Raw genomic sequence first — 11,938 nt, forward strand, 5'->3', positions numbered from 1 at the left:
TCTGCTTCCCATGGTATTTGGATCTTGATTTTGCTCCTGGAATACGAATTTCTTTTCATCTGGATCTGAATGCCGAAATCGCCTTGGGAGGAACCAACCATTCGCAGGGTTAGTGTTTAACAGTGTGTAAATGGCAATGTCTCATATATTTGAGCATCGCTATGTGGCATCCTGGGAAAGTCACTGACCCTCCTAAATCGGTTTTTCAAATAAACAAGTGTTTGCCTTTAAACACTGAAGCTGTTTCAAGTGGTCACCTCCAGAGACTTCTTGCACATTGTTCTGCTTTCTTTGGAAGCTTACAAAGTGAGCTGGGGACAGCAGATCATTTTTATCAGTTTTGGACTGAGCTTGTCTAGCGCTGCCTTCAGGACTCTGAGGAGCAGAGACATCCTTTATGAGACAGGGCTCTCCATCATGCCTTTTGGGACTTCTGATCTCTGCTTCACTCTCAGAATGTTATGGGTGCACCCTTCTAGCAGTACTCCTTAGGGCTTCCAGTTTCTTTTTCTTTTTTTTTTTTAAATTGTTGTCAGATAACAAACCATATCTCCAAGACTGGATTATTTACTCCAAGATATCTTGAATTAATAAAGCCTGAGAGGCTAACTAGTGAGGAAAACTCTGAAGCTCCATTTAGCTCTCAGGCTCCGTGTTTTATGCCCTCAATGGCTTATTCCCTGGTTCTGGGGGTGGGTGGGTGAAGCTTTAGTCTTTATAAGTCATGTTTGAAATAATAACAACCTTTAGACAAGTGAGATGCTGCCGTACAGTAAAAATGAGGTATCTGACTGCTGTTCTCTTTTTTAAACCTTTGTATTTGTGAGCAGGAATAATCTCTCTTGTATTGTTTGAAATGATTGGCAACTCAGAGAGTTACTAGATTATTAAAAGAAGGCTTGAAAATCAAATAAGGCTTGCTGCTGAAACTCATCTGCAGAAACCAGTGAATAACATAATGGAAATGTATTTACATCTCAAGCAGAGTCTGATAGGAGATGCGTGTTGGGGGTCCTTCTCCATTCAAGTTGTAGGACCAGGCCTGGGCGTGACTTCGAGCAGGTCCAGCAAGGTCCCATTGGTCAGAGCTTGGCCCCATGGCCTCAGGTGTCCTGCAGAGGTGGCTGAGACATGGGGAGGAGCCTGTGGGCCCCCACGGTGTCTGCCATGGATGTCTAAAATGGAAGTCACAATAGATGAGAGTCTGGACTAGATGATTTCCAAGTTTGCTTCCATCTGGAAGACCTTAAAGATGCTGCTACAAAAAAGGACAACTTGGTTCCACTTGAAGGAAAATAAGCAGGGAGGATTAATTGTGATTCCTTTGATTAGAACCTGTCTTCTTCGAGTTGTTTCTGAAACCGTGAGATGATTCTGCCCTGAGGTGTGAGTATATCCCGTTGTTATGACTCAGTATATGGTGGATCCATCATGGTAAAAGGAACTGGGTTCAAGTGCAGGACTGTAGCTCCAATTGCCAAAAAACCTTTCAGGTGGCCAAGTATTGCTATAGGTAGTGTGAAATGGTGCTGATCAAAATTTCTGGAAACTCCAGAAGTCTAGCCCCTGGAGATTGCAGAAACACTGGCCACAGCAGCTGTGTGAACTTTCTGTGCTCTGTCACCTCTGGCTGATTCTGTCCCCTAACTTCCAGGGAGGCCTCACCTGACTGTCTTCCTTTTGCCTGCAGTCTCTTTACTCTCGATCTTTCTGTCACTTTGAAAAGACAAACCTCCCCAGCTCCTCAGCTCGCCTTTGGATCTCGTGGCCTCTCCTTTCTTCCAGAGCTTTGTTTAATTACCTGCTCTCACTTCTTAGAACTGTATCTTCTTTCTTTCTGCTGCTTCTACCAGTTTCTCCCTTTAGACTTCATATCTGCTCAATTCTCCCTTGTCAGACTCAAACACAAAACAAGAAACACCAGGAAAAAAAAAAAAAGTGTTCTCCTGGATTCCTTCTGAGCTCTAGTGTCTGGCCCAAAAGTCTCTTTTTTTCCCCCCAGATTTCTTTCCAAAAGACTAACTTCCACCTCTTGGCAGGACCGCCACCCTCCACCCCACATTAAATGCAATGAGAACTGCACCTACAGCTTTTCTCTTGTAACCAGATCTTCAAACAGTGTACCTCCAGCCTTGATACCTGCATGGCACACGTGCATATATTCTCTCGTACCCCCCAAGCATCAGTACCGTATCCATCCACTAATTCCTTTACTTCGTCAAACCACAGCATTCATTGAATAAACAATATTCCGTGAACAGTATTTCCTGGGTACCTGTGACATTCCAGGAACTGGTCCTGGTGCTGGGGAGGCAGCGGTCAGGTCAGCACAGTGGGCAAGGTCCCTGTGCCATGGTGTGGCATCTGTGTCCTGTGGTCCTTCCCGAGAATGAAGGCCTCTTGCCTGGCCCCCACTTGCACATTACTCTGTAGCGGACAACCCCCCCCACCTGCCAGGTTCTAACTTCCCTCCACTGCTCTGCACTCTGCTCAGTTCTGCGTGTGGATTTACTCCAAATCCAATGGGCTCTGTTAGTGTAACCTGCCTCCTTCTCAGACGTTTTGGACTGCTGCCCACTTCCTCTTTCTCGAATGCATCATCTTCACTGCCTTCTGTCTCCCTGCAGCCTGTCCATCTCTGTCCGCCACTTCCTCTTTTTCCTCTTGTGTCCCCTACTCATCCTGGCAGAGGCATTTCCAAAGGGTTCATCTCCCTCTCACTTCACTCTTTTCTGGGCTTTCTTATTATGCATCCCCAGAACTGCAACTGGTTTTTTTTTTTGACATCTCCAGGGTCAGCCTCCTTTATTAACTCCAGATTAGCTTTTCTCTACCTGCTACGTATCTCTGCCCAGATGTATTTTTGACACCTCATAAGCAAACAGTTCTCAAATCGAGTCTTTCTTTCCCCTCTCCTGCAGCCCAACCTTCATTCATCACCTCCTTTTTGAAACTTTCTATTTTGTTAAGAGATATTTTCTTTCTTTTTTTTTTGTTTTGTTCTGTTTTATTTTGCTTTTTAGGGCCGCACCCACAGCATATGGAGGTTCCCAGGCTCCAAGAGCAAGGTCATGTCTCATATCAATTCATTGAGGAAAAAGCAGGTCTTGAGATTTAATTTTTATTATTTATTATTATTATTATTATTTTACTTTTTTTTAGGGCTGCACCCATGGCATATGGAGGTTCCCAGGCTAGGGGTCAAATTGGAGCTACAGCTGCTGGCCTACCCCACAGCCACAGCAGTGCCAGATCTGAGCCGCATCTGCAACCTACACCACAGCTCACAGCAACGCCAGCTCCTTAACCCACTGAACGAGGCCAGGGATTGAACGTGCAACCTCATGGTTCCCAGTCGGATTCGTTTCCGCTGCACCATGATGGGAACTCCAGAGATCTTTTCTATAGATGTGTTTATGCATTTGGCGTGTGTCCATGTGCATGCTTTTGCTACTTGTTGTGTTTTTCATGGCTGAGAGTTATAAGAGTAAAGAGTAAGGTCATGTCTCATATCAATTAGTTGAGCAAAAAGCAGGTCTTGAGATTTTATTTTTATTCATTTATTATTATTATTATTTTACTTTTTTAAGGGCCACGCCCACGGCATATGGAGGTTCCCAGGCTAGGGGTCCAATTGGAGCTGCAGCTGCTGGCCTACACAACAGCCACAGCAATACTGGATCCTTCACCCACTGAGCCAGGGATTGAACTTGAGTCCTCATGGCTACTGGTCATGTTCCTTACTGCTGAGCCACAGCAGAAGCTCCTAGGTCTTGAGATTTAAAACTGGGGCTGTGTGAGGGAGCACCCAGCCACACTTGTGTGTTGCTCTCCTGCTCTGACTTGGAGGAACCTGACTAGGAGGGGTGTCTGGTCATCAAAAATACTATGTACCCTCGGGGAAGACATGAGCGATGGGAAGGCTTGCTTCCAGCTGTGCTCCATGGGCTGGAAAGGACTAACCTGTACCTCGTTTCTCATTATATCTTTTGGGGTTATCTTCTTTTTATTCATCCCCCAGGCTTTAGTAAAGTCTTTCTAAATGTGTTAGCTTTGTCTCAGCTGTATTGTGGAGGTAAAAATGGCAAAACACCAAAACACCACCCCCGCAACCTGGAAAGGTGTAAGATTTAAGAGAAGGGTTATTTTTATTCGTTTATTTCTTTTTTGCTTTTTTAGGGCTGTACTCATGGCACATGGAAGTTCGCAGGCTAGGGGTCAAATTGGAGCTACAGCTGCTGGCTTACATCACAGCCACAGCAACTCGGGATATGAGCTGTGTCTGCGACCTACATAGACTACAGCTCACAGCAGTGCTTGGATCCCTGACCTACTGAGTGAGGCCAGGGATCGAACCCACATCCTCATGGATACTAGTTGGATTCGTTTCTGCTGTGCCACAATGAGAACTCCCAAGAGAAGGGTTATTCATTGGCTTTAGCCAAAGGGTCCCAGGCTAGTGACCCACTCTCCTGAAGTCTGGGTGGTGCTGATGGCAGAGGCTGCTGAGGTAGGCATCTTAGAAACAGCGTGAGGTCTTAAGAGGCTCTTCTAGTGTCAACCTTGGATGGAAGATACTTTATTAAAGAAACTGTTTCCTAACCTCTCAGTATCTTCTTTGATTCAACCCCAGCTCTGACCACACTTGTTGCCAAGGCCTTTGGGTGTTTCTTACAACTGCCCCTTCATTTATGCCCTTTGTCACCACCCTAGCTCCCTATCTTGTCTTTCGTTGCCTGTCCTTGACACCAGAGAGATTTAGTCATGTCTCAGAAGCCACCTCCTCCCATTAAATGTTTCCTGGATCAGTCCATCTCTTTTCTTAATGTTCTTTATGGTGCTATGGTTGTTTACTTGTGTTAGTAAAATGATGGATTGTGATTGCCTTGTGTGGTTGCAATTTAATGATATTTGAGTCCCCTGTAATTCCTAGTGTCCTCAGCCTCATGTACTGGAAGGTCAATACTTTTGTTAAATTGTATTGGTGTGTGTAATGGAAACAAACAAACAAACAAACAAAAAAACGCTGGTTAGGGTTGCTGCTACTCAAGGTTTAGACTTTCTATTTTTTTTTAACATTTTATTTGTGTGTATATTAAATTTATTGTAAAGTTTATTTCCTCCATATATTTTATCATTGGTCCTTTGGAATTGAATGGTCTGAATTGCATTATCCCTCACCTTGCTACAGACACGCTCTCAGTGTTTACCTTACATTTAAATGCTTATGTTTAAGTACATGCTTATGTATTTAACCTAGCGTGTGCCAGCTTAATGGTCATATACTTGTATTACCTGCACGTGATTGTCTTATTCTGGCCCTTTTGAATGGACCTGACCACACTCTGCACGTGCACGGAGTACCTGTGAGATTTGCAGAGGCGTCACGGGCACGTGTCTCCTGGCTGTGTCTCCATGACCTGCCAGCTGTTTTCTTCTGCTAACCTGACGCCTGCTGGCCTTCCAGCATGTGCTGTATCTGTCTCTGGCTTTGCTCTGATGACCTGTTTTAAATACTTGAGATGGGCCGTAGAATTCTCTCTGACGTCATTTTGGTGTCCTTCCTCTCCTTGTCCCCCATCCAACTGCTACCAAGACCAGTCAGGTGGCTTTACATCCTTTCCCCCTTTCCTGACTGAGAGAGATGATCAGATAATATTTCTGGCCATGGACAGAGGAGGGTACAGCCAGGAATCCTGGAGATGTATTGAGTTACATTCGATATATAACTTGCTAGTACGTGGTCTAGTTATTGGTTCTAGAATTAAAGATGACCAACATTATGTTGTAGAGAGCTCTTAACTTTGAGGACTAAAATTAGGCCACATGCAGTGATGAGAAACATGGCCAGACCATGGGGTTAGTGTGCCTGGATTTGAATCTCAGCTCTTCTACTTTTTAGCTGTGTGATCTTGGGCATCGCACCTCAGTTTCCTCATCTGGAAAATGTGGATAACCAGGTTTCCATTGTGGTCCTGCAAAAACAAATCTGACTAGTATCCATGCGGATGCAGGTTCAATCCCTGGCCTTGCTCCTTGGGTTAAGGATCCGGCATTGCTCTGAGCTGTGGTGTAGGTTGCAGATGCGGCTCAGATCCTGCATTGCTGTGGCTGTGGTGTAGGTTGGCAGCTGTAGCTCTGATTTGACCTCTAGCCTGGGAACTCCCATATCCTGCAGGTGTGGCCCTAAAGAAGCAAAAATATAAAATAAGACAAAATAAAGAAATATGGATAACCGTAGTGTCAGTTTTTGTGCGTGGAATTAATTAATACATATAAGATTAAAACAGTGCTTGACTTTGGAGTACCAACTCTGGCCCAGTGGAAACAAATCCGACTAGTATCCATGAGGATGAGGGTTTGATCCCTGGCCTTGCTTGGTGGGTTAAGGATCTGGAGTTGCTGTGAGCTGTGGTGTAGGTTGCAGATGCAGCTAAAGTCCCGCGTTGCTGTGGCTGTGGTGTAGACTGGCACCTGCAGCTCCAATTTGACCCCTAACCTGGGAGCTTCCATATGCTGCAGGTGTGGCCCTAAAAAGCAAAGAAATAAAAAAATAAAATTGACTTGTAGTAAGTGCCAAATGCATGTTATTTACTATTAAATGTTGCTGAAAAAGACTTCTGGATGTGATGGAGAAGACTATTTTGTCTTATTTACTGAAGACAGAGGACTAATTAAAAATGACATTTCAAATAGAGGTCTTTTGCACTAGAAGGTGGAAAAAGCAACAGAAAAATTTAAATTGCCTATTGGGTTTTTAGGTAGATGTATATTTCTGACAGTGATGGGACAAATCTGTTTTGCTCACATCGGAAGCTTGTAACACCCCCCTTCTGGGTTTATAGAATCCCACCTATTTTAAAGGGAGGTTCAGATGGCTTCTCCTAGTGATCCTTACCCCCCGAAAGTCAGTAGAGCGTTCTGGAGAGACTAGGCAATGTGAGAAAAGTTGTGCAGAGGCCTTGGTGTGAGGGTTCAGGAGTCAGCAGGGGTTCTCCCCAGGGGCAGTTAAGTCCCACACTTAGATTCAGTGCCACACCTGAGCCCTCTCAGCTTGTGATTCCTTTTTTTTTTTTTTTTTTTTTTTTGGTCTTTTTGTCTTTTTTTAGGGCCACACCCTTGGCATATGGAAGTTCCCAGGATAGGGGTCAAATCAGAGCTGTAGCTGCCCATCTACACCACAGCCATAGCAACACGGGATCTGAGCCTCGACTGCCACCTACACCACAGCTCACGGCAATGCTAGATCCTTAACCCACTGAGCAAGGCCAGGGATCCAACCCGCAACCCCATGGTTCCTAGTCGGATTCAATTCCGCTGCACCAGGATGGGAACTCCAGCTTCATTTTTTTAGATTACATATACGGGTGAAATCACTTGATACTTGTCTTTCTCTTTCTCACTTATCTCACTCAGCATAATATCCTCCAGTCCCATCCATGTTGCTACAAATGGCAATATTTCATTTTTTTTCCCCTTTTTTCATTTTTTTTTTCCCTTAACCCACTGAGCGAGGCCAGGAATTGAACCTTCCTCCTCCTGGGTACTAGTAGGGTTCGTAACCCACTGAGCCACAATGGGAACTCCTAACCCTTATACTAGCTTTTAAGTGGCTGATCCACTGTCTTTACTATAGACTTGCCTTTTTTAGTGAGATTTTTCTTCATATATTTTCTTTTTTCTAATTGTGGGCCTAAAAAAGACTCTTTAGGGAGTTCCTGTCGTGGCGCAGTGGTTAACGAATCTGACTAGGAACCATGAGGTTGCAGGTTCGATCCCTGGCCTTGCTCAATGGGTTAAGGATCCGGCGTTGCCATGAGCCGTGGTGTAGGTTGCAGACGCCGCTCGGATCCCACGTTGCTGTGGCTGTGGTGTGGGCCGGCGGCTACAGCTCCGATTTGACCCCTAGCCTGGGAACCTCCATATGCCTCGGGGCGGCCCAAGAAATGGCGAAAAGACGAAAAAAGAAAAAAAAAAGATTCTTTAGGAAGTTCCCATTGTAGCTCATCAGGTTACGAATCCAAATAGAATCCATGAGGATATGGATTTGATCCTTGGCCTTGCTCAGTGGGTTAAGGATCCGGTGTTGCTGTGAGCTATGGTGTAGGTCGAGGACGTGGATTGGATCCCAAGTTCCTGTGGCTGTGGTGTAGGCTGGCAGCTGCAGCTCTGCTTTGACCCTTAGCCTGGGAACTTCCATATGCTTTGGGTGAGGCCCTAAAAGCAAAAAAAGACTTTAGCATTTCTTGTAAGGCCAGTTAAGTGGTGATGAATTCCTTTAATTTTTGTTTGTTGGGAGCTTTTTTTTTTCTTTTTCTTTTCTTTTTTATTTTTTGCTTTTTAGGGGTGCATTAGCGGCATATGGAGGTTCCCAGGCTAGGGGTCTAATTGGAGCTACAGCTGCTGACCTACACCACAGCCACGGCAACTCTGTGATCCTTAATGCACTGGGCAAGGCCAGGGATCAAACCCACAACCTCATGGTTTCTAGTCAGATTTGTTTCTGCTGCACCACAACGGGAACTCAAGAAACTTTTTTTAACTGAATGAATTTTATTGCAATGGTCATCACGACCCAATTTTACAGCATTGGGAACTCCACGTTGGGAAGACTTTTAAATCTCTCTTTCAGTTCTGAAAGATAACCTTGCCAGAGTATTCTAGATTGTAAGTTTTAAAAATTATTATTATGTTTTAGCATTTTAAATATATTCTGCCACTCCCTTATGACCTATAAAGAAAGTTTTTACTTAAAAATCAGCTGGTAGTCTTATAGGGTTTTCTCCTTGTATGTGACTAGTTGTTTTCCTTTTGTTGCCTTTAAGGTTCTTGCTTTTACTTTAACTTTGCCATTTTAATCATAATGTTTCTTGATGTGGGTCTCTTTGGATTCATCTTGTTCGGGACTCTGTGCTTCTTGTACTTGGATGTTTGCTTCCTTCTCCAAGTTAAGGAAGTTTTTAGTCATTATTTCTTCAAGTGCACTTTCTGTTCCTCTCTCTCTCTGTTCTCCTTCCGGGACTCCTATAATGTTAACATTAGTACTCTTGTTGCTGTCCCAGAGGTCCCTTAAAGCATCTGCATTTAAAAAACACTTTCTTCCTTTGCTGTTCTGATTGGATGATTTCCACTATTTTGTCTTTCAGATTGCTTATCCATTCTTTGGTCATCTGATCTGCTGTTGATTGTTGTCTTCAGCTTCTATTGGTTCTTTCTTATGTTCTCTAAGTCTTTGTTGGAGTTGTCACTAAGTTCCTCCATTCTTCTCTCAAGCATCCTCATGATCATTTCTCTGAACTCTTTTATTGAGTAAAGTACTTATCTCTGTTTTATTAGGGTTTTTCCTCTGGGGTTTTATTTTGTCTTTTGTTTGAAACATAGTCCTCTGGGCCCTCATTTTGTTAGACATTTGGTGTTCGTCTCAATGAATGAGATGAAACAGCTCCCCCTCCCAATGTCAAAGGAGTGGTCTTCTGTGAGAATGCCCCTGTGTGACCTACTCTTCCTGGAGGCTTTGACAGGTCACCTTCAGCTGGAGTGGGCGCTGACTGGGGGTGGTCCTTGGGATGGCAGTGCCGAGGGCATCTTACCAGGATGACTGGAGCTGGAGCAGGCGTGGGGCTGGGGGAAGTCGTTGGAGGACTAAACAATGGAGCTGCCAGCCCCCTGGACCCCAGAGAAGGCTTCAGCAGTTTCCCACCCATTTGGCAGAAGCTCTAAGGTTAGTAAATAGATTTCCTTCCTATATAGTCCAGATGCCCTTTAAACTGCTGTTTTTTCCCTGTGTCCCAGGGTAGACAAAACCACCCTGGCTGGCATGGGCCCCTCTGTGCCCTCCTGTCTCAGGTTGCTGCATCAGGAGTGGGGTTCCCATAGATACCATATCTCGATCTTTCCTGTCCATTTCTGTGTGGAAAGTGCAGAAGCTTTTCAGTCAGCTTGTAGGTCTTCTTCGGGAGGAATTGCTCTTTATGCAGGTGCAAATTTGATGTAGCAGTGGGCAGGGGGCAGGGGGGGCAGGAAATGAGCTCAGTGTCATCTTAGCCACTGTCTCAGACCTCTCCCTATCTTAGTGTCTTTCACTCTGTTTATCAGTTATAGCTCTTCAGAATCTTTTATTGAGATAATATGAAAAAAGATGGCATTGGCCTTTGAGTAGAAAACCTTGGTTTTAGTTCCAACTTCACTATTTATTATCTTTGTTAACTTTTCTGGCCGTAGTTCCTTATCCATAAAATGTTGCATATTCGTCAGGATTCTCTGAAGAAATAGAACCAAAAGGATATGTGACACACACACACACACACACACACACACACACACACACACAGACAGACACAGACACATATAGGTATATGGAATAAGGAATTGACTCTTGCTATTATGGGGGCCAGGATCTGCCTCTGTAATCTGCCGTCTGCAAGCTGGAGACTGAAGAAAGCAGGTGGTGTAATTCAGTCCAAGACTGAAGGCCTGAGAAGCAGAAGAACTGATGCTGTGAGTCCCGGTCAGAAGGCAGAAAAGATGAATGTCCCAGCTCAGCAGTCAGACAGAAAGAGGACGTTCATCCTTGCTCTTCTTTTTTGTTCTGCTGAGGCCCTCAGCAGGCTGCCTGATGCCCACACACATTGGGAAGGGCTTTGTGCTTTTCTCAGTCCAGCGGTTCTGCCAGCGTGCTGGGCATCCTGAGGTCCAGTCAGCTTGGCCAGCACATATTGTACTGACGCTTATCCACACATTATAGTAAGGATTTGAGGGTTTTTTTGTTTGTTTGTTTGGGGCCGCATCTTCGGCACATGGAAGTTCCCAGGCTAGGGGTCAAATCGGAGCTGTAGCTGTCGGCCTACACCACAGCCATAGCAACGCCAGCTCCAAACTGCATCTGCAGCCTACACCACAGCTCACGGCAACGCCACATCCTTAACCCACTGAGCGAGGCCAGGGATGGAACCTTCGTCCTCATGGATACTAGTCAGGTTCATTACCAGTGAGCCACCACGGGAACTCCAGAGATAATCTACACCATGGAAAGTAGTTATTGTAGTAAGAGTTAGGGGGCTTTGAGGTGGGAAAGCTTCTTTATGCAGTGAATCAGGATGGAGGTTTCACTGGGAATGGACTTCCAGGGAGATCTGTATTGTGATATATATGTATTTATGTATTTATTTATTTGCTTTTTTTTTTTTTAAGGGCTACCTGCAGCATATGGAGGTTCCCAGGCTAGGGGTCTAATTGGAGCTATGGCTGCTGTCTACACCACAGCCAAAGCAATGCTGGATCCGTAACCCACTGAGTGAGGCTGGGAATCAAACCTGCATCCTCATGGATACTAGTTGGGTTCATTAACCACTGAGCCACAACAGGAACTCTATTTTTATTTATAGTCTGTCATGTATACATTCCACTTTAGCTACACATCTTTTTTTTTTGCATAAAAATGTATAGATCATTCCTAGACATGATCTAAAAGAGAAGCTTATAGGACGGCTTTCTTTTTTTTTTTTTTTTTAAATATGGAACGCTTCACGAATTTGCGTGTCATCCTTGCGCAGGGGCCATGCTAATCTTCTCTGTATCGTTCCAATTTTAGTATATGTGCTGCCGAAGCGAGCACAGGACGGCTTTCTAAAGGTTGTGACCAGTGAGCTTTCCTTCCTCTGAGAATCGACATCTGACAATGTGTTAATTTTATTAACAACAAAACACCAGACTTCTACTAATGAGCCCTTCGCCTTCTAAATTATAAATTGAAAGTGAGCAACCTTAGAAGTAATTTCTACTTTCATAGCCCATTAGGGAAATTATGCTAGGGCATTCTTACAATGCTGAGTTATTGCTTAAAATTTTACTGGGTTAAAATCTTTATTGAAAAGGACTGTGTGCGTTGTAGTGCAGCTAGGTCAAGTGAATGGTGCAACAAATATAAATTGTAACTAAA

At 44.4% G+C, this 11,938-nt stretch overlaps 1 protein-coding gene and 1 non-coding gene across 2 annotated transcripts in view; one reads left to right on the forward strand and one right to left on the reverse strand.

Annotated features, from left to right (window-relative positions):
• DCHS2 (dachsous cadherin-related 2) overlaps positions 1–11,938 on the forward strand; it is a 272,388-nt gene that overhangs the window by 2,708 nt on the left and 257,742 nt on the right. The gene's annotated exons all lie outside the window — the stretch shown is intronic.
• Positions 11,508–11,614, reverse strand: LOC146400896 (U6 spliceosomal RNA). The gene has a single exon (XR_014813896.1). It is a non-coding gene; the product is annotated as a U6 spliceosomal RNA (small nuclear RNA).

Source organism: Sus scrofa, chromosome 8 (genome assembly GCF_054392235.1).
Source record: "Sus scrofa isolate SSC_HxYL_T2T_F1_AM1 chromosome 8, Sscrofa_HxYL_maternal_Yorkshire_Landrace_v2.0, whole genome shotgun sequence".
Lineage (NCBI taxonomy): Eukaryota > Metazoa > Chordata > Mammalia > Artiodactyla > Suidae > Sus > Sus scrofa.